Here is a 24,845-nt window from a genome sequence, read left to right as displayed (position 1 = left end):
CACAAGGCCATGTATTGGATCCTAAACACCAAAAAATTGTTCTCAAACCAGATTCAAAAAGCATTAAAATTACTTGAAAGTTATTTGAATTTGTTCATCAGGGACATCTTAGAGAACATTGCAAGTGAAAATACAAAGTGAGAAAAAAGAAGCTGACATTAGATATAAGCCAGCAGATTCTACTATATATAAAAATATCAACATGACATTTATAAATTATCTACAATGTATATGTATATACAAATCATATATACTTATAATTATTTTATAATTCAGATATAAATCAAGTGCACATTTATAAATTATATTCTATATATCCTAAAATTTGTAAATACATAAATGTTGTATGTAAATATAAATTATAAAAGTATAAATATATTGATTATAAAAATTGCATGAGCTCATGTTATGTGCAAAATGTATTTTAATATATAAATACATAATTTATATATAACTTGAATTTATATATAAATTAACATCCTATAGAATCAAAAGATCATAATTTTATGGGTAAAACTGGTCCTAAGATACAAGGAGGCATTTTAAAGCCTAAAAACAAATGCAGGTAAGAAACATGCAAAGAGATGCTCAAAGTAGATTAGTAATCAGGAAAGATTTTGTGAAGGTGGCATTGAGGTACCACTTACGACTATCTGACAGAAATTTGAAGCTTGGTAATATCTTATATTGGATAAAACATAAGTGATAGCATCTAGTTTGCATTTCTTCAGGATTTTAAACTGTCAGGATTACCTTGGGATATAAATTGGCCTTGTCTTAGAAGGATAATCATTCTCATGTTCCTTCACCCACTAACTCCACTCTGTGTGTGTGTGTGTGTGTGTGTGTGTGTGTGTGTGTGTGTGTGTTGTTCTAACACATGAGTTTCAGAATTGAAGTAAAGTATCTATATATGATTGTTTGTAAGGAAAAATGTCTGGTTACCTCCAGCTTATTCATTTATAAGATATTGGTAAAACACATTGCAATATATTGACATAGTAAAATATTGTGCAATTATGAAAAGGAAGAACCACAACTACATGAAACTTTGTGGAATTATCTTAATACCAGGCAAATGAATCAAGCAAGTCTTCTACAATGTACTCAGCCCTGATATCAATGTTGATATATTGACGTTGATACATAATGTACTCAGCTGTTTTATAAATTTCGTTAAGGAAAACAAATAGAATATGTGTGACTGAACTTGTCAGCTCACACAAAATACTTGCTACTTGCACTGTAAAGGAAGAGAAGTTTAATTCAGTTCCCAGTTTCAGAGTTTTCAGTCCATTTGACTTCAAGGCAGAAACATTATGGTAGACAAGTGTGGCAGAGAAGAGCCACTCAACTCATGAAATATGAAAGCAGAGAGCTGGATACAAGCTATAGAAGAAGGGACCAGGGTCAGGTGTATTCCTCAAGGTTATAGTTCATGACCTACCTTCTGTAACTAGCCCCATCTTTTTATTTCCACTCAGCTGTGAGGTCATCAGTGAGTTAAACCAGCCATAAAGTTGGTGCCTTCAAAGTGCAGCCATATCTCTGGAAGTCTAATCCAGCCAGTTGGACAATGTACATTAGCCTGCAAAATGTAATGAAACTAAGCAAAGAAAAAAGAGCAAGAAATTATAACATTTAGATTTATCATAGTGGTTCTTTTCACAGAGATGGTGAATGGGCTGCAAATTGAGCAGGTAGGCAGATACAACCAAGTAAAAATATTATAGTGCTTTGATTGGATGAGGGTTTCAATGTCCATTTATTGCATTATATTAAATAAACATTAGTGGGGAAAGATGATGGTTAGTTCAAGGATGATAATTTGTCATATTAGTTTCGATTAATCTGCTTCTAAGAATCTAAAATCCAAGTTTTCAAGATCTGTATATAAAAATGACTCTAAGGATATTACACCAGTAGTGTACAGCATGATTGAGGGCTCCCAGAATTCTGAGTTCCCATATATTGCTTTTGTTATGCATTAAGCAAAAGAGTTTTCTCTGCTTTCAATTTATGCTTTTTCCTACCTTTTAAACTCAGAATTTTCTCTTCATCTCTATTGCGTACTCCACTCCTCCTAGTTACAAGAGAAATGAGGGTTCTTTAGAGATGCCTAACCACATACGATGTATATATACTGGCTGTACAGTTGAAAGTGAAATTATTAGAGGAATATGCTCACAGGATTTAGAAGGCCAAAAAGTCCCAAAAAAAGCCATTTATAGGCTAAGGCCAGGGAAACCATTAGCAGCAGAGAGCTTGGAAGCCCACTGGTACATATTTCAAGGCCAGAGAACCTGGAGCTCTTATGTCTAAGGGCCAGAGCAGAAGGATATCCCAGCCCCATGAAATCTTTCCTTTGCCTTTTTTTTTTCTATGAAAACTCTCGCCTGATTAGGTGGTGCTCACCCACAGTGGTGGCAGATCTTCTTTACTCAGCCCAGCAATTCAAATACCAACCCCTTCTTGATATTCTCACAAGTGTATTTCAGGGTTATTTAGCAACTGCCTGCATATCCTTTAATCTATTGAGTTGAAACCGAAAATTAACCATCATGCAAGCCATATATTATAAGCTTATTATATTCTTTTTAAATCAGAGTACATATTATACTGAAATATCATGATGCCATTCTTTTCATCTTTTTTCTTCTTGCCCTCCCTCCTCTTCAGTATTTTTTGTTTAGTACAATGTCCATCTTCTCATTTATAACATTTGCATCCCCAGTTGCTTATTTATTCTTTTATGTCATATCAGGCCCAGGAACAGCTGTGTTACTATAGCTGGAACCAAATGTCTAATTAGATATGGCACAAATCACAGATCAGATAGTCCAGCCAAGCTTCTAGCAAACAGCAAAGAGGGACAAGACAGATAGGAAGACAGTACACATCTAGCCAGGCAAAAAGCTCAGTAATGAGGGGCTAATAAGTCATAGAATAGAACCTACAACTAGAAGATTAGAATATAGTAAGCATGAGATCAGCCCAAAGAACTTTAATTCCAGACACTGAAGCTTAGAAAGGAAGAATTAAGACTTAGAAGAACACAGACTCATTGTTTAGACCAGAAAAGCACTGAATGCTTACCCAGTGAGTTAGCCAGGACCAACCTAAATCTCCCTGTTTCCCATATCCAGCCTCCTTCCATCAGCAGAAAAGAGAAGGTGGGCCAGGGAAGTGAGTCTTACATTCAGACAGTGTTCAGCTAGTTCAAGGGATTCCTGTAGTCCTTTTGCTTCAGCATTGGCCCTGTCTTAGAGATAAGATAGGCTTGTTCCCTGGTGAGCTATGTGGGACACCAGTCTATCAGGAGAGAGCAGACAAAGAGAATACATGCACTCTGCTCAACATTCCCATCATTTGGGGAGAAAAGTCATTTTTAAAAATGTGTATGCATATGTATAAATATACATTGTATTTATGTGTTGCATATATAGTCATATATATTTTCTCATCAATATTTATGATGTATTAATACACCCATACATTTGCATGAGAAGAAAAGCAGATACTGGGATAAGCTCTTCTAGCCAAAAGCTAGATTCTAGACTCATGCCACTACTCAGTGACAAGAAAAATCACCTCTCTTATCCTTGATGTCCTTAGTTACAAAATGTAAGTATTGTACTTGAAGTTTAAGGTTCTTTTCAGCTATCAGAACCTCTGTACTAAAATGTGGGTACTATCTATTTTATGAACAAGCTCATGGGTCTTCCTTTTGCTTTTATTTATTATTTCACTTTCTCCCAGTATTTCCCCATGTAGAAGTAAACATTTCCCATTTTAGAATTTCATCCCACTGAGATTTTGCATAAAGATTTATAGTCTAAACCTGACTATACTTTTTAAATGTAAATCAAGATTATGAGAGAATGTTTGAAGTAAAAGTAATGATTAAATATGCCAAGTGATACTGAGGTCATGTAATACAAGAACTGAGCATTAACCCTTGGAGTTTCATAGAGGTTACTGGAGATCATGACAGGAGGCTTCTCAGTAGAATGATGGGTGTGATGTCTAACTGGAAAGGAATCGAAGATTGTACATATACATTCAAATCCTTCAAGGATTTTTGCTATAAAAGTATGGAGTCACTGGAGATGGCTTCATAATGAGAAATAGCTATCTATGTTATCAAAAATAAGAAAATAAATCAAAACAAAACAAAACAATAAAGCCCAACCCAACAAAACAATGAAAATGATACAGGACTTCAAAACAAGATAATAGGCAATTAACAATGGCCACTACCTTCAGAAGGCAATTCTGCCATAGATGCTACATTGCGTATTGTTACCCTCTGAATAGATAATCAGACTACCAGCTTTAGGCCTGCAAAGTCAGCGAAACACTAAGCACTACAAGCATTAAATTGTATTTTACTTCAACAGCTATCGTAGCAGCCTGTGTTTCTCTGTATCAGCTGGTCACTTACAAGGGCAGGGGTTAGGGGTGTTGGCTCTTCTTGTTTCCCAGCCCGCATGCTGGAAGAGGCTGGCCTCTGGCTGTACACCCAGAGTGTGCATGGTGCCAATTCACAGAGGGCTTGCTTGTTGTTCACTTCAGTAAGGGTAGGTGTTTGTTAGATGGTACAACAAAGACATGGACAATAAATTTGAAGATATTCAAAAGGGAATGATTAGCATAGTGAACTATGGAATATAAATTAAATAAGAATGGGTATGATAGGTATGAATAACCATAAAACATTAGTAGAACCAATGAGTGGCAGAGTACAATCAAAGGTTGCTGAGTTAAAGTATTAGAGAAATGTGGGAAACTAGGCAGGGGAGTGCTCACTAGAAAGTTTAAAATTGAGGTTCTACCAGAGTTGATGTTGTTGTGAGAGCAAGTGGAGGACACAATCTGCAGCCTCCATGTTCACCTACAGAGATAGTGAAATCAGCAAGATTTGTGATTACGGTTGTATTGCAAATGTGATAGCAAACCACAAGCTAATATCTTTAACAAGCGATCAAGGAATCTGTAGATTGTAACATGAAGGGGACACAGAAGTCAGACAGATGAAATGAAATTCCTTCGTAGGACAACAAGAAGGAAAGGTAGGGTTCCTGCTCCACTCCAACATCAGTAATACAAAGGGAGAATGTGAGAAAATAGCCACCACTGAGGGCTTCAGGAAAGTCATTTTCCCAGGGAGAGTCAGATTTGTGCTACAACTGGAAGGTTAAGTGTCTTGTGGCCCAGCCTCCCAGATCTCTTATGACACTGAGGTTTGGATGCCAATGGGGGATGATCTTGCTTAGGAGCATCCAGAGCTCCAGAGGAGATACAGAGAGCAAGGAAGTAAGTCTAGTCTTAGCAGTTGAGATTAGGTCTCAAAACATAATGCTCAATCAAAATAGAATCTCCAGGTCTCTCTGTCACAGTCCAGTGATAGAAAGATGATTCCTGGGTGGTATTATTCCATGAAGTCATTCAGATATTGTACTCCTGTTTCTTTTACTTGATGCTTCACCACATGCTGGTGTGCTATCTTACTCACATACCTAAAGTTGCTCATAATTCTTCATCCCTATTCCTGTTCCTATGAAGGATAAAAGAGAAAATGGCAAACCACGCTCTTCATTCACTTCAATCATACTGTTTTCCTGAAGTATGTATAGCAGTTTGAAAATACAGCCAGAATTTTGTCTCATGTACATGTAAGTGCAAGGGCAGCTGGGAAATGTGGTCTGTAACTGAGAAGCCAGCTGCCCAATTAAACTTCAGAAGTTTCAGCTATTGAAAGGAAAAAATAGGGTGTTTGATATTGGGTGACAGTGACAATTAACTTTTACAGATGTAACCACAAATAATGATCACTGATTTTTTTAAATTAGCACATTAGAATTTAAACAAACAGTAGAAATAAGGGCCAGGGGTTATTCTTTTTTGTCTGTCATGATGAATTTATTCAAAAACTATTAGGAATTCAAAGATAATAAATTTAAATATATATATAGATATATAGATATATGTAGAGGGTCATAATTACATAGCCTATTCCCTTGTGTTTCATTTACCTTATTATCCCTAAAATCTATCACAATGCTTATGCAAAATAAATCCTCCATAAATAATTGTTGAATGAATAACTTGACTGTTCAACCAATACATCACATCCAGCTATTCAATTGACTGAAAACAACCCAGCCAGTAGTCAGTATGATGTCCATATTTCCTGACAGGAGCAATTCTTCACTGGAGTGAATATGGCATTTGGAATCCACTCAGTGTCATACACTAGCAAATCTGGTGCATCTATGCAATAATGCAATTTTTGGTCAAAAATGAACTGTGAATGTGAAGTAATGAAGCTAATAAATGGATTCTGAAAATAACTTCAGAAGAAGCATTCCAAGATGAGTTGTTAGAGTAACTTTATATATATTCCAAACTGACCATATTGAAATACATATGTATACACATGTGCACACACAGAAATAGAGCACCAAAAAATGTATACACATTTCAGGAAAGTAAAAACTTGTATAAATATTTTAATATTGAATTTATTAAGACGTCATGAGATTAATACAAATTACCTTTGGCCTCCACAATTACAAGAGATACTCAAAGTAGTGGCCATTAGCGTCCAGACCTTGTTAGTATGGCAAACTATACTGCCGCCTGGGTAACCTTGGTCACTGAGACTGCTGCACATGAATTTTCAATTTCTTCTCTAAAGGCCAGATGTGTGGTGGGACTTTTGTGATACACACCATCCTCTAGGGTTCCCCATGTGAGAAAAACATCATTTGTTGAAAAAAATCATACTGTTTTCCTGAAGTATGTATAGCAGTTTGAAAATACAGCCAAAAGGTAATCTCATCATGAAATTAAAGGACTCATAGGAGGTACTGGAGTTGGTAGTATGGGTAGAAAGCAAAATGTGGAGAAGATATCAAAACCTGGAAACCATGTAAGTGATACGAACAGACTGCATTGTGTGAGTCTGAGAGGCTGTCTGGAGTGCAGATTCTTAGAGGAAAGCCATTGTACCCCAGGAGCTCTCTCATGCCTCTACGTTAATCTATTTATACCTTGTTAGTCTTGTTCCTGACCTGTCCCCTTCCTAAGTCCAAATGATCATCACCTAAAAGCCTTTCCACCATATCTGGGTCACTGGCATCCAAGAGCAATACAGAAAGCCACTGTCCTCCCACATGGCCCGTCAGAAGCCCTGCCAAATTGACAGAGGCAGGAGGTCACGAGCAGGTGGATTACTTCCACTCCATTCAATACCTTATTCATATATATTTTTCCCTTTGGCCCAGAAACACTGTTAACAATTACCCATTCTCTTATGGATGGAAGTAAATTTATTTCCACAAATGAAAAGATACATTCTTTTATTCCCTGCTACTTTTAAATTCTATGCAGTTCATTTAATTGGAGAATATTCAAGGCCATTTGTCAAAAAGTCTGACAGATGTAGCCATTGTGAATCACACCACTGCACAAAGAATAGTCATCCCCATGTCATTTGTCATCATATATTCCTCATTCCTTTAACTCTCAAAATGAGAATTTAGGTTACATGCCAGGTTCCCTCCAGCAGCTTTTGGGAATCCAGCTCTGTCCTCTAACCTCCTCATTTTTATCTTTGGGATCAAAAAAAGGAGGTGAACAGTCAGATTATGCAGAGAACAAGCCATAAAGCTGACGTTTTTTCCTAAGGACAGCAGCACTACTTAGCTTTTCACCTATACTAGCTTCCTGAAAACCAAAACTACATCTTAATCCCTGAGCTCTGCTCTTAGCATCTCTTCATTTGTGCATAGCCCATCTTTAGGACTTGCTAAATATTTGCCCACACTTTATCTAAAAGATAGAGTCATATATTTCTAATCTTGAACTGTCACACACACACACACACACACACACACACACACACACCATGAACCAGCAAGAGACATGGCAGCAGTAGCATCTGGTGGAAGGAAAAGAGCAAGACCTGGTGTTTTGTTCTGCAATTAATTAGTCATGATAGAGTGGCTAAGAGAGATTTCCTTTGGATCTTATATTTTCTTATCTGGAAAAAACAACTGGATTATGTCAGATACTTGCAAACTATTTTTGACCATTTTTAAAAAGTTTTCAAGCAAATATTATAAAGAGACTGAAGAACTGACATGGACGAAACTGAACGTGTGGTAGACCCAGATGTGGCCTTGCTGTCCTATATGCCATCACTCTGGCAACACCTGAAGCGTTTAAGTTTCTCAGCCTTGTCTAAATTTTAGAATCTCTACACAGAAGTATGAGACTTAGTAAATAAAAGTATAGAATTCCCAGTCAAATTAGAATTTCAAAATAACAAGGAGTAATTTTTAATGTAAACATCTCAATTATTTGAATATTTGTATATATGAACCATATACCATATTATAGTTAGTGTAGGCAGATTAGTTATAGTAGTAGCACTCTACACAGAGAGTATGGTCAACTAAGTTTTAGACCAGGAAAATCAGATTTTCAGGTTAGTATTGTTTAAAAGCCCCCCAAGAGATTCCAGTGTGTACTTTGGGAAGATACCCACCATCCCAGCTCTCTAAAAAGCAGTTTAAAAAGTGAAATGGACTTCTCAAAAAGTACTATGTACTTATCATGTATATATTGTGTTGAAATATACATACACTGGGGGATGGTAATACCTAGTTAATTAACAATGCAATGCCTCACATGATTGCCATTTTCATAATGAGAATACTTAATACCGAGATGCATTTTTCTAGGATACATTATATCACCATTAACTGTAGTCACCATACTTTATGACAGGTGTCTTGAACTTATTCCTTCTGTTTAATTGTAATTTGGATCCTTTAACCAACATCTCCCAAATTCCTTCGCCCCTTCACCAACCCCAGCCTTTGGTAGCCACCATTCTATTCCACTTCTGTTAGATCAGCCTTTGTTCCACATATGAGTAAGATTGTTCAGTATTTGAGAAAGCCTGTTGCTTATTCATTTACTGGCTAGGCATTTAGCCTTGAGCATAATGTGAGATCAATAAATGTTTGTTGACAAAATACAATCACTAGTATCCCACAAAGGAAGGAGCTGGATTAATATTAATGTATGTTCAGAATCTCCTGAAAGCCTGAATTTGTTGGCCCTGTCAGAACTGGGCAACTTTCTGCATTTACAGTCAGAACACTGTCTACTATGGCCCATGAAGAGGGTTACAAAAGCGCCCTCACCGCTACACTGAGTGAGAAGACTGGGTGCCATTTCCAGCTTTCCAAATCCTGGTTCTGTGTTTCAGTTTTTTCTGATAACAGAATGTAGGGATAATAACTGAAAGGGAATAGCTGGTACATATGAATGTATGTATGTATATGCATTGCACTTCTAGAACATGGTGGGCAAGCCCTTTGTATAAGGATTAACCTGGTAGAAATGATTCTCACACCTGAGCATGTATGAGAATTTGTGAAGAGCTGGTTAATATGCAGATCGCTGTGTCTGAACTCAGTTGCTGGGCGTAGAGGGAGGCTTGAGAATTTGCCTTCCTACCAAGTTCTCAGGTGACCATGCTGGTTTGAGAACACTGCTTTACCATCATCCTGCTTTATTCCGTCATTCTAAATACAATGAAACCGAGACACGGGAAAGTTAAATGACTAACCAGTCAGTGTTAACATTCTATTCTTCCAGTTACATCTATCTTTTGTTCCCTAAAGAGTTATTTTGAAGACTGTCGCAGGAGTGTGAATTTATAATGGTAATATTTTTAAGAATTAAAAAAGATTTTAAAATGTGGCCTTCATTAAGCAGAAAAGGATGAGCAGAGCTCTGTGGATGATGGGGTTCTGAAACATGAACTGTGCTCATCAGAATGGTTAATAGAACAGTTCCATACTACTGAATTATGATTGGAAGCTGTTTTGTCCTCTGGAATTTATTGTCAGTTCATAAAGACATGGTCTGCAGATCCCATTAGCATGTTCTTGCCAGTCACCAGCCCACAAGTGAGAAGAGCACTTTCTCCATATGGGGTTTGAAATATGGGCTAATCAAAACACGAAATGACAATTTACTCATGAAAGTCTGAGGCCACTGTTCATATTTTCCACATTTTAACAAGCCGCAGAAAACCTATACAGCTATGATTAATCTATTTTAAAGAGGAGAAAGTGAAAGTTTGATGGGAAGGAAAACGTTTTCCTTAACAACTAATTTGAAAACCAAAAAGACTCTGTCTTTTTCCTCTTGGCTTAGAAACAGCCACTTCTCTGTTTCTTGAATTCTTCTACTTTCCCAAAGGATTTCAACTCATTTAAATGAAAAGTCGTATTCTAGTTTTCTATAGTCTGTAAAACACATCATTTTAATATGAAAGATGTTATTGCATGTATGGGCCCCTAAACTGACCCAAGGAAACCTCTAGAAGGGTCATGGAGGTGCCACAGAAAGCATTTTTCCCTTCATCCATGTCAATGTTCTCTAATTTGTGTTTTGTTTTTTTGTTTTTTGGTTGGTTTTTTCATTTCTTGAGAAACCTACAGCCTATAAGTTTTCATAACAGAAAATAAAATATGGCATGACATCTTTCAGAGGGTTCAGCACTCTTAGAAACAAAGAGTGATAAGGTTACTTTGGGCAGATCATTACAACTATGAAATTTGAGTATCTTAAACTATGGCATAAATGGGAGTGGTACTTCTGGTCTGAACTGACCCTCTTGCATGAACACCGCACATCCTGGCAAGTGATCATCAGGCTGAGTCTTCTACTGAACTGCTCTTTAGGAACTGTTATAAGAAGTATGGGGATGTGAAGCCATTGCTCACTCTGGGATCTTGGTTATCTCACCCTGTAGAACAGCAACAGTGAACATTTTAGAGCTTTCAATAACACCAACAGCCTGTTGCAGCATGTGTGCCATAAGTTTGCCATCACTGCCCTAGAGTGACCTCACTTATGGATGCTGATGTGATCATTCAAAAAGTTGCCAGTTGTGTAGGAGGTTTCCTCATAAACTTTGGTTTTCTCTCTGTGTGTATTTATGAGCAGTGAGCAGCATAGATGATAAAGGTCACTACTAATGATACCAGTGAAAAGACCATGGACTGTGAAATCAGAAAACACGTTCATTTTGCAGTACCTCTCATCTGTCTGTACAAAGCTGGAAATTTAAAGGAGATGATATATGTGCAGTCCTCTCGCAGTGCTTGGAACATAGGATATATTGAATAAACAGTAATGTAATCACTCTTTCCACATGAGTCTATTAGCTTTAACTAATTACAAAACTTAGAATATCCCAGTAGGTTATTAGGTATGAATTCCTGGTTATAAAGAGTACTTGCCTCCACATAATGGATCAATCAACTAAAATTTGCACTCACTACCGAAAAAATACAGGCCATGAAATCAGCCTTCCTGTGGAGTTATCAGCTTTGCATGTGACTTGCTTAGGTTCTATCCATATAAGTAAATATTTATTACTTTGAATTGTATATATGTACTACCACATTTGTTGATAATTAATTTTGATAAGTGTTGAACTTTTACACACACGATTTATTACTTTAGGTTGGGTGAAGCCAAAGTACTCAAATGAAAACTACTAAAGTGGGTGATATTCTGAAACACGTTTAATCTTTCATGAAAAATATAAATGCTACAAAGATGGGAAGAAGGGTATTAATCTCTGAAATGAGATATGTATAAAGGATTTTTTAAGTTAAAAGAAATAAAAAATAACAATCAGTTGGTAAAACATAAAATTGGGTGGTATGTGAAAGGTTAAAAATATCAAATGAGGGAAGGCAAATGGTAGCCAAGCTGGAGGTGATGGAAAAATACAAGATACCCTTGTACCCTGTTTTAAGCACAGGCACAGCTTTATATGATTAGGCACAGATCTCCAAGGCTTCCTTTTCTGGATTCATTCTTGCCTTTATGCCCCCAAAGCTTATAGTAAAAAAACAGTAGAATGAAGAGTGGCACATTTACTCTCAAAAGAGGCAGTTCCAATGAGAATTTCCCATGAGGTATCATTTATTTAAGGATTACAGGGCACAAGGTACCAGCCATGGCCAGGAATCAAACAATAAAGGGAAGCTCCAGTGTCATGAGATCACGTCTCCCATGAAGACACTGTGGGATGTGACATTCGCCACCTCCCCAGTTTGTCTTTCCTATCACTGTGCCAGGTGTCACTTGACAGAACTTCCAAGTCAGAGATATTTCTAATCTGAAACTTCTGGATCTTTGCTTAAAAAGTAACAAAGAAGTTTTCCATTTGGAGAAGAGGCTTCTTCCTTCACCATAAGCACAGACTTAATAGACATAGGTCCATATGAACTACAGACCAAATGCTTGTATCTCACCAAAGTTTGTGTTTGGAAAGCTACTTCCCAGTAGGATGGCAGAGGTGAACTTTGAGAAGTGATGAGGCCCTGAAAGTATGGTCCTCGTGAATAGGATTAGTATCCTATTAAAATTTCCCAGGAAGCTTATTTGCCCCTTTCACTATATGAGGACACAGTAAAAAGATAGGAATCCATGGACCATGTAGGAGGTCTTCACCGGACCTTAAATTTATCAGACCTTTGATCTTGAACTTTCCAGCCTCCAGACCTGTGAGAAGCTTGTATGATTTATAAAATATTCAGTTTATGGTACTTTCTTATTGCAGCCAGTGCAAAGACAAGGACCATATTGGAGATGAGGAGATAGTGACCAAGCTCAGACTGCACCCAAATTTTTGAACCAATTTAACTTCCAAAACACAGCACCAACTTGTAAAAAGATTATAGTTAATAGGAAAGACATAAAGTGAGAGTTGGTCATATGCTGTTTGTTATGCCAGATGGCACCCCAATTGGCATGAGTTTATCTGAGTATATAACACTCAATTTGTTTAGGTATCATCCCTAACAGAGAAAAAGATGATAAGACATTTATATCCCAGCCCACCAGATGTACTCCCCTAGCATACTGTGGGAAGAAATTCTAGATGGGAGTAGAATCCTAGGCCTAAGTCCAGCGTTAAAAATTTTAGTAGGTAACTAAATTTATTTTTAAAGTAAAGAAAACCTTGGCAACCATGATTTTAAAAGTTTTAGTCCTAATACACATTTGCAAAAAGATGTTGATTATAATCTTCTGTCATTTATGGGGGGAGACAAACCAGGGGAGGCGAGCAATGCATGCGAGGAGCCAGGTGCAAATGTATGCAGCAAAAGGAACATCTCATGAAACCATGTCACATCCCATTGTGTTCTGATATGCTAAATATAACTTCTTTTCCTTTCTGATTACTTTTTGATTTCAAATGAAGTATTTTCTATTTTACAGTATTAATGTAATCATCAGTTCAAATGGTAGAATTAACCAAAAAATGTTTTCCTTCAAATATATTATGTTTAAGTCCAATAAAGAAAAAGGCTAAAATTTTTTGGTCTTTTTCTTTCCATCAGGAAAAAAAACAAAACAGGATTTAGCTCAGCAGCATAAGTGCCTGTCTGGCAAGTATGAGATTGAGAGTTCGATCCCCAGGACAAACAAAAAACAAAAAAACACCAAATTCATGAATATTTAATTGTAAAACCTAGAATTTTAATATATCCAAGTGGCTCTTATTGATGATGCTAAGTACTGTAGCTATTACTTGAGCTACTTTCCTAGGGCCACTATACCTGTAAACTGGAAATATTAAAAGAAAGGTAGCCTTTCACATGTGTAGGTGTCAAGTGTCAGCAAGCAGCCTGGTATAAGGCCTTGCCCACTGCCCCAGCTTCTAATGATTGCTGCCTGTGTTGGTTAGCTTTCTTGTCACTGAGACACAACATCTGATGCCCGTACCTTAAAGGAGAAAAGGTTTAATTTAGCTCATGGATTCAAGAGATCCAGTACATGATCAGCAGGCTCCAAGGCAGGAACTTCATGGGAGAAGGGTAGGTGGAGCAAAGTTAGAGCCTAATGAAGCAAAGGTGGAGCTTAGTTTATGGAACCCAGGAACAGAGCAAGGGAAGACTGCCGGGGTGGAATAGGGAAGGGATCGTGTAGAATATTCAAGTTCATGCCTCACCTCTAGTGCATAACATTGGCCTTTTTTAACCCAAAGTAATTGAAATATCAGGACTGACAGCTATACAGCAAATCCTTGTGGTTCCTTGGCCGCATAGGCACAACTCCAGTGTCCGTCTCTGTCACTACATGGCTGTCTTCACATAGCATTGCCCTCTGTGAGTCTCTCCATGACTCCTCTGTGCATCCCTCATATTCCATTCACTTATCCTGCTCCATATGATCTATCTTCACTTCTTAATTACATCTGCAAAGACCCTATTTCCAAATATAGTCTCATTCACAGGTGTCAGGGGATATGACCTCAACATATCTTTTTAGAGGAAGCAGTAAAATATATAAGACCACTCAGAGCCAAAAAGTAGAAAACAATCAGAGTGAAATTAATAAAACCTTTGACTTCAGCAGGAAGCAATCGGCTTTGACCTACTAAGTTCTTAGAAATTTGTTGATACCATAACCCTTAAAGGATTACTCCTAGCTGGAATGTGTGGCCAGAAGTATTGGCAGGCCAGCAATCCTGCATATCTCAAACATATTTTCTAGCTTACAGAATTAAAACTATTAACCCAATCAACTGTATCCACAAGCTATTTGATCTACTACAGTACCTTCACATTTTAAAGTAGTATTTCCATATCAGTTGCAATTGCGATAGACATAAGTGCCAAGGAACAGCATTTAAGAAGGAGGAAAGACAGAGATAATAAAACTATGGGAAAATAAGGCACACCTTGTAACTGACTGTTCATAGTTCATTTCATTGATGTAGCAACATCCTGGTTTTCAACGGGCTTTCAAGTTATAAATGTCTATTGGTTTCATCAGAGAAGTGTTCTTATGCTAATACTATAAGTAACTATTACTGTGACCACTTTATTTTTCACAGTGTAATAAGGGCTTATCATCCACTATTCAAAGCTATTTATACAGTTCATAGTATTTAATAGGAATTGTACATAGAGCAAGTTTTTAAATTTTTTTTATCAGTACCAGGGATCGAACTCATGACCGCCTGCTTGCAAGGCAGGTGCTTATGCCACTGAGCTAAATCCCCAGCCCCCCTAAAGCAAGTCCTTGCCCTTAATTGATTTTATATTTTAGTAAGGAAAACATAATAAAATGTCACACAGTTAGTCTCCATATCTATGGTTCCACATCTCCAGATTCAACCAACTGTGAGTGTAAAATATCCAGAAAAGATTGCATCTGCACTAAACAATAGAGGCTTTCCTCTTGTTACTATTCCCTAAACAACACAGTATATCAGTGGTTTACATAACATTTATATTACATCAGGTATTACAAGTAATCGAAACGTGACTTACAGCATATAAGGTTTTGTAGGATATAGATTAAACAGTATACTCCTATGAAGAGACTTGAGCATCCACATATTTTGGTATCCAGAGGGGTTCCTGGAACCAGCCCCTGTGGATTCTGAGGAATGACTAATGTCAAGTAATTATGTGTAACATTTACAAATCAAGCAGAATGAACAAATAGGAAATAGATCACAGTACTTCAGGGAGAGTATTGGGTAATATCTGTCTGAAGAGGAGACTTTGGAACGCAGGTTTGAGTGAAGTGAACATTGAAGTGTGATTGGTTAAAGGAAAAGCTTATTGAGCAGAGAATAAATCAAGAAAAAAGTCCCTGAATTAGGAACTTTTTTACCATGCCTGTCCTAGAGCAGAGTAATAGTACAGGAGGAAATTAGGGTGGAAAAGAATAGAGAAGCCAGTTATATATGATTTTTAAGTTTCATTCTCAGCCAAAGAAAAACACAGGAGAATTTTTGAGCAGAGCGGTGGGGTCTGATTTACAGTGTTTAAGGAATGTAGTGGCTTCTGTAAGGAGAACAGGGTATCAGGAAATGAAAATAGAAATGTGGCTAGGAAACCACACAGCCACCCAAGCAAGAAACGATAGGAGAAAGCAAATGGTGAAGAATGACTGGATTTAGGTTATACTTTTAAAGTACAGCAGACAATTTTAAAGTACAATCAGTCGGGGTTTGCATATAACAAGTACTATTTTAGTTTTCTCAGTAGAGAGAACTTAATACAGAGAATTGCTTAAGTAACAGAGTATCTGAGATGCTAAGTACTGGAAAGTCATGATCCAGAGACTAGATGGGAAAAGTTATCATAGTCACCCATGGGAGTAAAAAGTCACTGGCAAAAGTGACCTGAAAATCTAAAAGCTGGTCCACCAGTAAGAGCTAAAACCTTGGGCAGACACAGCTACTTTAGCCGCAGGTAGAGATTAGAGGAGGAGCAGCTGCTACCAATAACGTCATGGGACTCAGAAAGTAGAAAAAAATACCTTTTCTTTCCTCTTCCCACTGCCCGAGCATCTGTCTTTGTCTCCTACTGACCAAACCTCTTGGGAGCTAGGAATAAGGAGAACCTAGGAAATGTAGTTCTTAGGATGCAGGACAAAAACGAGAAGTGATTCTGAGAATAAACAAGCAATACTAGTGAGTATGGAGTCTGACAGAAGTCAAAGGTGACTTTAGATTCCATATATTAGGCACTAATATGCAGTCTCATATTGGGCATAGGCTGAGAATTATGCCTTCATTGTTAGCACATAGTACATGTGACAGCATGAGGTTTGATATATAAATAGCCTTACTATAAATACACATGCACTCCTGCTAACCAAAGATGTCAGGTAGCTTCCATTTGTAATGCCAAGGACAATCAGTAGGTAAAAATTGTACAAATGTCTGTGTTAAGGAAGTTCTGAGGATTCATGTATCCATGTTCAGAATGACTGACCAGCAGTACCTGCTGTGGTAATGGAAGGCAGCAGTTGCCACATGAGTGCCAGCTACTAGCTGTGTCTGCCTTGATGCCGTGAACTCCACACAGCAGAGGCAGTATCAGCCAAGCTCCTTACTCATAGTATTTCATGAAGGTACTAGGATTTGATGTAAAATGACCACCAAAAATCTCCTATGTTCAGAGGTAGAGCTTTTGGATGGTGATTATCACAGTGTAGCTAATATCATTAAAAGATTAATCCATTGGTGAGTTATGAGCTGTTAAGAAATGAAGTCTGGTTAGAGGAACTGCGCCATTGGGGGTGTGGCCGGGAAAGGTCTAGTTAGTTGGCCCCTGTCTTTCTCTCTGGCTCTCTCCTTACTGGCTACCATGGATTGTCAGAGGTTCATCAGTTTTCTTCTACAAGGCCCCTTACACCATGTCATTTGTTCCAGAACCAGCTAACCATAGACAGAAGCCTCTGAAACAGAGAGCCGAAAAGGACCTCTTCTTTAAATTGCAGTATCAGGTATTTAGTCCTCACTGCAGAAATGTGAATAACAGAAGGAACCTCTCATTCTTGTTTTATTTTTCTGTGTTTTCTTGCCCTGGGAACTGAACAGAGAGCCTTCATATTGAGCTACATTCCTAACCTTTTTTCTCATAAAAAAATATTTTAAAACTGAGTCTCACTAAGTTGTCCAAGCTGGGCTCTAACTTGGGAACCTTCTGCCTCAGCCTTCCAGACTGCTTGTGTTACACATGTGCACCACCACAGCTAGCTTTGTTTTCATAAAGATGAAATAACAGCTTATCATGAATGCACATCATCAAACCATGATTAAACTGAATTTCATAGTAAACAAGTATTCTCATTCCTTCTCCTCTCCCAGGAATTTAAAGAGAACATTCCTTCAGCCTAATGCTTATTTTTTTATCCATTATTCTAAAAGGTATGTGTAACCACACACCAGCTCTGTTCCCCCAGACTCATCTTCATGTAAATCCATCCAATTGCTATTTTAGGGCCAGATCTTTGACTTGACAGTCTATCATGCGGCATAATCCTCATGACTGGTTATATCCACCCAACTGTACTCTGACATCAACCCATAATGGCAATCCCATACACATCTTACCCTTCCCCATAGTGCCCAGGAGTCATGCCTGGCCAGGGTCCAGCACTGTTGGCAGCCAAGGCTACTGCAGACATTTGGGTATTCTATAACCTTGAACAAATCTTAGTCATGATGGAGATTCAACCCAGTAGGCTTTGAGAAGTAAAAATGAGGAACTTTTTGGAAAGAATATTTTAAAATAAAGTCAAGGCTCCTTCATTCCAGGTCATACCATGGGTTTTCTTGTCTGCACCTCCCCACAAAGTGTAGCCCTGCTTCAGACATGCACAACGCTGCAGGCTCAAAGACCTAGTCTTTACCTCCCTGTTTGTCTTTCCCTGGCTTTACTGTCTTGTAACTATTTCAGGCCCTAAAACTGAAGATGGGACATTAGCTTCAATATCATGTCATTGCCTCTGGAGCATATTAATTATTGGTTTAAGTAAATCAGATAGCAATTTATGTCCATATTACCTGCAAATAAAATATTTTTTATTTTTAATCTCCACTAAGAATAACAAGTTATTTTTTATTCAAATAGAGCTCACTTCTCCTGTTTTTAATACAATTTTTAATAAATATGTAAATTCTAAAATTAATTTACATCATATATTGGGAGGCATGATCTTTGAAATGACAAAAATTTGATAGATTATAAAATTATCCCCCTTAAAATCATCAGTCATAGTGAACAGAGTATACCAACCTCTTATAATTTTACAGCTTTCTCTTCATCCTATCTTCCGTTAGGGACTCACTTAAAATTGATTATAAAATGGTAAATTTTTTAGCCATAATTCATTCACAAATTAATTAGATTTTCAGTTAATACCCTGTCATTATATGGGATAGGAGCCAGTGGTATTCTGTTGTTGTTGAGAGTTGCAGGAGAGAAACCCTGATGGCTATTCCCAAGTGACTGAAGCTGCCAGCGCTAATCACTAATCACATTCGGGCCACATAAAGTGTAACATCCCTCACTGCATTTCTTTTCTCGTTGGCTCACAGCAAGAGATCTTTATTGGCCCTGACCAACAAACCAAAATCTGACATTCTTATAGAAGTAATTCCTTTTTTTTTTTCCTTTCCTTAACATAAATTTCCTGTAGCCATCTATTCCTGAAAGCATCAGGAAAAAGGTGTGTGTGTGTACACATGTGCATGTGTGTGTGCCTGTGTATATGTATATATCTCCGTACTTAGCAGGATTTCACTTAGATTTATTGTTTATGGTCATTTTCTACCCTTTCCAGCCTTTGGATTTGTTTCATGACTTTCAGGATTAGTTTCATGATACACAATAGGAATATTTAAGGCACATTTTGCCAGTTACACTGGTTTAAGGAAAAACATTTCTCAGTTACTTGATAGAACTATAGATACACATGGCAGAGAAATCATAAGTACTGGATCCAGCATAGAGAAATACCAGCCCACTCATATTTGAAACACAGTTTTCACAGAGTTGAAGAAAAGACAGTCATACCCATTCCACCCTGAGTCTTTTGTGAGTTCTTATGTGTAGAAAACTGTTACCTTTACCTGAATTGGTTTCTGCCATGCTGCATTTCTTTCTGAACCTATGGAAATAGCCCAGGTCAAAGACCTCCCTAGAGACCTGGGAGACTTAATCCTCCACCTGGAGAAGTCACTCCTGGTCTCTCAAATCTGTTGTGTGCTTTAGATCCCTCATGTTCTTTCAGTTTATCATGGTATTTTCAAATACCATGATAAGTCAAGTCATGACTTCATTCCAAGTCAGTCCTTCACCCTTTTTTCTGTAAAGTAAGGATTCATTATCATTGTTTTTCTTTTCCTTCATGTAATACTTGGATTTTTTAAAAGCCTTACTACTATGGTCCATCTTCCCACCGCTACATGGTAGAACCCCTACTTATTCCATGTGTTTTAATCCCTAGCTTTTAGCCTATGTGATATATTATTTTGTGTGTGTGTGTCTTTTTCCTTTTCATCGGTACTGGGGATCGAACTCACGACTGCCTGCTTGCAAGGCAGGCACTTATGCTGCTGAGCTAAATCCCCAGCCCCTTATGTGATATTATTTGAAGGACCTTGCTTTATGGCAATAGAAATGCCCCTTGCAAGTAATATGTTAATCAAATTTTTGTTGAAAACAAGTTCTGTCTTGCTGTTTACTTACTGAGGAAGTTATTATCTCCATTTTCTACCTAAAAGAGACCTTAATGTCTTCTAGTGATTAAACAATAACTGACCCTCAGGAAATAAATGAAATTTTCTCACCAGAGAGCAAAACATCTTTTCCTTGGAATTTAGTCACTTTGAAGGGTATTAAAAGATGTTACAGTGGTAAAGGAGTTGAAGAGGGAAGAAAAAGATGACCCATAGAGAAGATAATTATCATTCTTCTTTTGTTCCCTTAACACTATGAACTGTCCATGTGTCAGCCATGTTCTGGTCACAAGAGATGCAAAGATAAATAGACTTGGAGTCCCTACATAGCAGACTGAGCCATGACAATCAAACAATAAAGCCAACCGTTGCCATGACAAAGGTCTGCAGAGGGACAAGGCACAGTGGCCAAGGCTCCTGGCCAGAATATGACTCAGATTTTCTTCCACTGGAATCTCAAGAAATGAGTGGATGTTGGCCATCCCAAAAGGTGGGGAGGACATTTTACAGGGAAGAAGGCAGTGAATCAGAGCCCAAATACAAACTCCCTTGGTGAGCTTAAAATTTAGCCCATTGCCATCCCCTACTGGTTAGCTAACTAATGTCTTTGATATCTATCTGCTTGCTACTAACTTTTGTCCTAAGATATTGCTGAGCCATTTCAATTTGTATCTTGATTACTTGTGAGATTTCTCTATTACTTTTTCCCTTGTGCTGCCATGAACCACCACCTGGCTAAGCCCATTGATTCCTGAGATTTTCTGAGAATAGAGAATTTTCTTTTTCTTCTCCCCATTTTCCCATTCCTTTCCATAAGAGGACCCTGCAAATTTGAATTGTCTATTTGATCACTGGAGAGTCTTGTACTTTTCTCCTGAAGTCAAGATGTGTGTGTCCATAGACTGGGCAGGTTAAATACCAGAGGCATAAAATGCATGGACTGGTGACTCTTGGCCTGAGTAAACAGCCGTATTCTCCCACATAACCAAGTCACTTTAATCTTGACAATGTTTCTGTTTTGTTTGCAGCTCTCTACTTTGCAAAACCTTCCTTCCATGGGGAGAACAATAAAAGAAGTCACCTTTCTCTCCTTATTTTCTGTCTGGTGGGAAGACAGGAATATGAAGGAAAGAGGATTCATTACAGTTAATCTTGACCTCATAAATCAGAAATACGATTTTCTACCTTGTTGGAGGTACCATAAACCAGAGTTTACTTTCTTTTAGTTAATTGGCTCCCAAACCAAGAGGTTGAAAATTGTGCTCTCCTTGCCACCAGAGATATATTTATTCTAGTGTTCTGGGTGAAGGGCTTAGGTGGCTACCCTAAGGTCCCTCTAAGGAGACCTGCTCCATGAGTCTTGTCCAGTGAGGGCCACTGGTCACTCCCAGGCACATGAGCTGTTCCATTGCACAGGGAGCATGCTGCTGCCTGTCTTGAGGCGAACATATTGACACTTTCACAAACATTTTCCCTCTGTGCAATTTTTTTGCTTGAGGCAGGAGAAAGAGACCCTCTCATTACTTATCTTCAGTATTTGATGGGCCTCCTTGGAGAAGGTCATTGTCTGCCACAGTAAAATAATCATGGGATTTCTGGAAAAGCTGAAAAGAGAAAAATGATTCATTATTTTAAGAATTATTTTGCGTTCAGTCTCAGAAATGAATGATGGCTTCTAACAATAAGAGAGAGCCAGGCTTAACTTATATGAAAGGTTACACTTTAAAGTAAAAAGAAGTTCAAACATTACATTTTTAGCTGCACTATAGTATGAAAAGGGTCAAGGCAGTCTGCCTGTTTCCCCATGGTCTTCAGGATGTCATTGTGCATCTCCCTTTGCAAGATGGGGCCTGCCTGTCCACTTTCCCTTCTCATCCATTTGGACTAATGAGACTGGGAGATTTTTTTAGCAGCAGCTCCTTACTCTGGTCCCTTTGGGATGTCAGAATGGGTAGCATGTTTATCTATCTGTAGGGTCAATTCACCCCCACAGTGCTGCTTGCCATATCACACAAAAGCAAGTATTTTCAGAGATCCATATAGTTTGCTGATTTGCAGGGATTGGGAATGGGGAGCTGCTTAATTTCTCTGGATATCATCATGAAAGAGTTTATAATACAGATAGCATATCACATCTGGAATCGAGACACTTATTTTTTGGGTTTATTTTTGCAATAAAAATTTTTTGGCCCAGGTACAAGCCAGATACTCAAAAAGAGACAGCTTGCCTAATAATGATACAGAATTTTAAAATGAAAACTGGAAAGGTTGGGCAATCAATATGACCTTGACTACTTACAAACCAAGTAACTTATGGAAATAACATAAAGACCCTGTGAACTCTTCTGCCTGACAGAAGGGTTTTAAATAATATTTTAAGAAAATCAAAAGTAAACATCCTCTGGACCTTCTTTACAGGTCTGAAATGAAAGACCCTGAGTTACACAATTAACTATTGATTTTGTTGATCCATATTTAATTCTCCTAGCAATCGAGTTGTGTTTACACAGCTATTCAGAGCATATATACTTCCCTGGGAGAAAGGCGCCTTTTGCTTTTACATTAAATTGTCCTGTGTGTGTGAGAACAAAACATAAAGTTTATTTTTATAGTCATGGGTGGCTGAGTTATGGCTCATGAAGAGATTACCTTTGATAATAGTTCGTTTACTGACTAAACATACTGTCGTCACCCCTTAGTCACAGTTTTATCTTCTGTGATTCCAGTTACCTATGGTTAGTATAGTCTAAAAATATTAAATGGAAAAGTGCAGAAACAAACAATTCATAAGTTTTATCACGCACCATTCTGAGTAGTGTGATGGGATCATTCTTTCCATCTCATTCTGTCCAACCCTTTCGTGGTAGTCATTTAACCACCTGGTTAGCAGCTAACTGTGTGTCACATTGCCGTTCACTTCATCTCATCACAGGCACAGCATCAGCTCAGCCTGTAAGAAGGGGGAATGCAGTTCGAGATCATTTGAGAAAGACAAACCACATTCACATAACTTTTATTGCAGTACATTGTTATACTTGTTTTGTTAATTTCTTTCTGTGTCTAATTTATGAATAAACATATATATATGTATATATATGTATATAAACCTAGTACAGATATAGCTCAGAAAGTCTTAGACCACTGGGGATCTTGGAACATATCTACCATAGTTAAAAGACTACTGAACTGAAGATGGTAGAGAGATGCCTCCTACGTGGTACCAGAATTTTGTACTAAGTATCTGCATGATACTAGAACTAGAATTTTGTACAAAGCATCTACATGCTACTAGTACAAAAACTTTGTACTGACAGCCTTAATGTATTCTTCCTACAGTTTAATACTTTGTTTTCACACCCAATAATATTTTTAGATCAACCTTATTTCTTCCTGTAAGAATGTCATCCGTGTAGTATTTTATACTTTCACTTGGAAGCACCAAGACACATATACCAAGTTTTCCCTTGCCTAAAATTGATAAGACTGAGAAAATGATGAAATTGCCTGGGACAAGCACAGGGCAGGTAAGACAGTTTTCTGGATGCAGGAAGCATTTAACAAAAGGGTAGAGCCAACATGTGAACCATCTAGCGTAGACTTGTTCTTTTCAATAACATTTGCCCCTGAGGAATTTGTACGAATTTGTTGCTCCAGATTTCCACAAAGTGCTGCCAGTTGTTTCCTCATCCAAATACTGTCCAAGCCCACCTGGAGGGACAGGAGAAGACCCCCGATATGCTCAGAGCAGGCTACCCAACCATGGGCAGTACGACATGGGTTCACATGACAGCGAAGACAGTGCATTTGCCAGTACAATATCTATTAATCTAATCCTGCTTCTTGATACTAACCTAGAACCCTCAGCATCTGCCATGGCTAGTAAGTCCAGGAATAGAAGCACAGCTATGTTATCACAAAACAGCTGAACATCTAAAATCTTCTTGCTATATGCATCTCTTCTTCATAGAAAAACAGACACTGATGAACTCTGGATTGGGTGTATGAATTTTAGAAGGAATATTGTGAAGTCAGATTGAATAATGACAAGATTATTGAGCCTCTTAAGTGCACACCGTGGTAGGATCTGAGAAAGCATAATAAAATCCAGTCTATAGCCTCCAGAAGTTTGAATTTAGTTGAAAACAAGGGACATTGATAGGAAAAAAGCTTATACAATAGAATGGGTATGTCTTGGTTACTTTTTTCTCATTGCTGAGACAAAATTACTTGATGCCCAGAGTGAAGGAAGGAAACATTTATTTAGATTACAGTTTTTGGAGGTTTTAGTCCATACTCAGCTGACTCCAAGGCAGAGTGGCTTGGCTGAGAGGCAACATGGTGGCTGCAAGAGATGCCAGAAGTGACAAAAGCAAAAGGGAAAAGCATGCTTTCTTCCCTCCTTTAAATTATATGCCAACTACTGCTACTGGGCAGGTACAGCATTCACACTGTCAGTTCCAGAGCTAGGCAATAAACTAATCACAGACACTACTCAGCAAGGAGAGTGTAAATTTAAGTAATTAACCCATGAAAAACCCTGCCTGGATGATGTTATAGACTAAAAATATCAAAGATACTTTAGGAAATTTTTGAATTATTTTTAAAATAGGATTGGGAGTAGACACATGCATTGAGATTGATGGAATATTTATGTTCTTTTTTCCCTAACATCACCATGACTGTTTATTTTTAAATTTTTATTAGCACATGTTCATAATATATAATGTTTACATCCCTTATGTAGTTG

At 37.8% G+C, this 24,845-nt stretch overlaps 1 protein-coding gene and 1 long non-coding RNA gene across 9 annotated transcripts in view; one reads left to right on the top strand and one right to left on the bottom strand.

Annotated features, from left to right (window-relative positions):
• The window catches only part of LOC111754136 (uncharacterized), a 39,183-nt gene that overhangs the window by 2,387 nt on the left and 11,951 nt on the right, over positions 1-24,845 (bottom strand). Inside the window, exons 2-4 of one of the 2 annotated variants that reach the window (XR_002788848.2) lie at positions 22,903-23,048; positions 2,034-21,702; positions 456-1,588 (exon numbers count right to left, since the gene is read on the bottom strand). This is a non-coding gene — a long non-coding RNA (uncharacterized LOC111754136). Of the gene's footprint in view, positions 1-455; positions 21,703-22,902; positions 23,049-24,845 lie in introns of those variants that run through there. The other variant, XR_010050999.1, reaches the window with a different exon arrangement.
• The window catches only part of Nckap5 (NCK associated protein 5), a 949,190-nt gene that overhangs the window by 913,491 nt on the left and 10,854 nt on the right, over positions 1-24,845 (top strand). The gene's annotated exons all lie outside the window — the stretch shown is intronic.

The sequence above is a fragment of the Cavia porcellus genome, unplaced genomic scaffold, assembly GCF_034190915.1.
Source record: "Cavia porcellus strain 051 isolate PalLab524CR breed Dunkin Hartley unplaced genomic scaffold, mCavPor4.1 scaffold_12, whole genome shotgun sequence".
Classification (NCBI taxonomy): Eukaryota; Metazoa; Chordata; class Mammalia; order Rodentia; family Caviidae; genus Cavia; species Cavia porcellus.
Note: the sequence above shows the minus strand (reverse complement) of the source record. Positions and strands in the feature narration are given on the sequence as shown.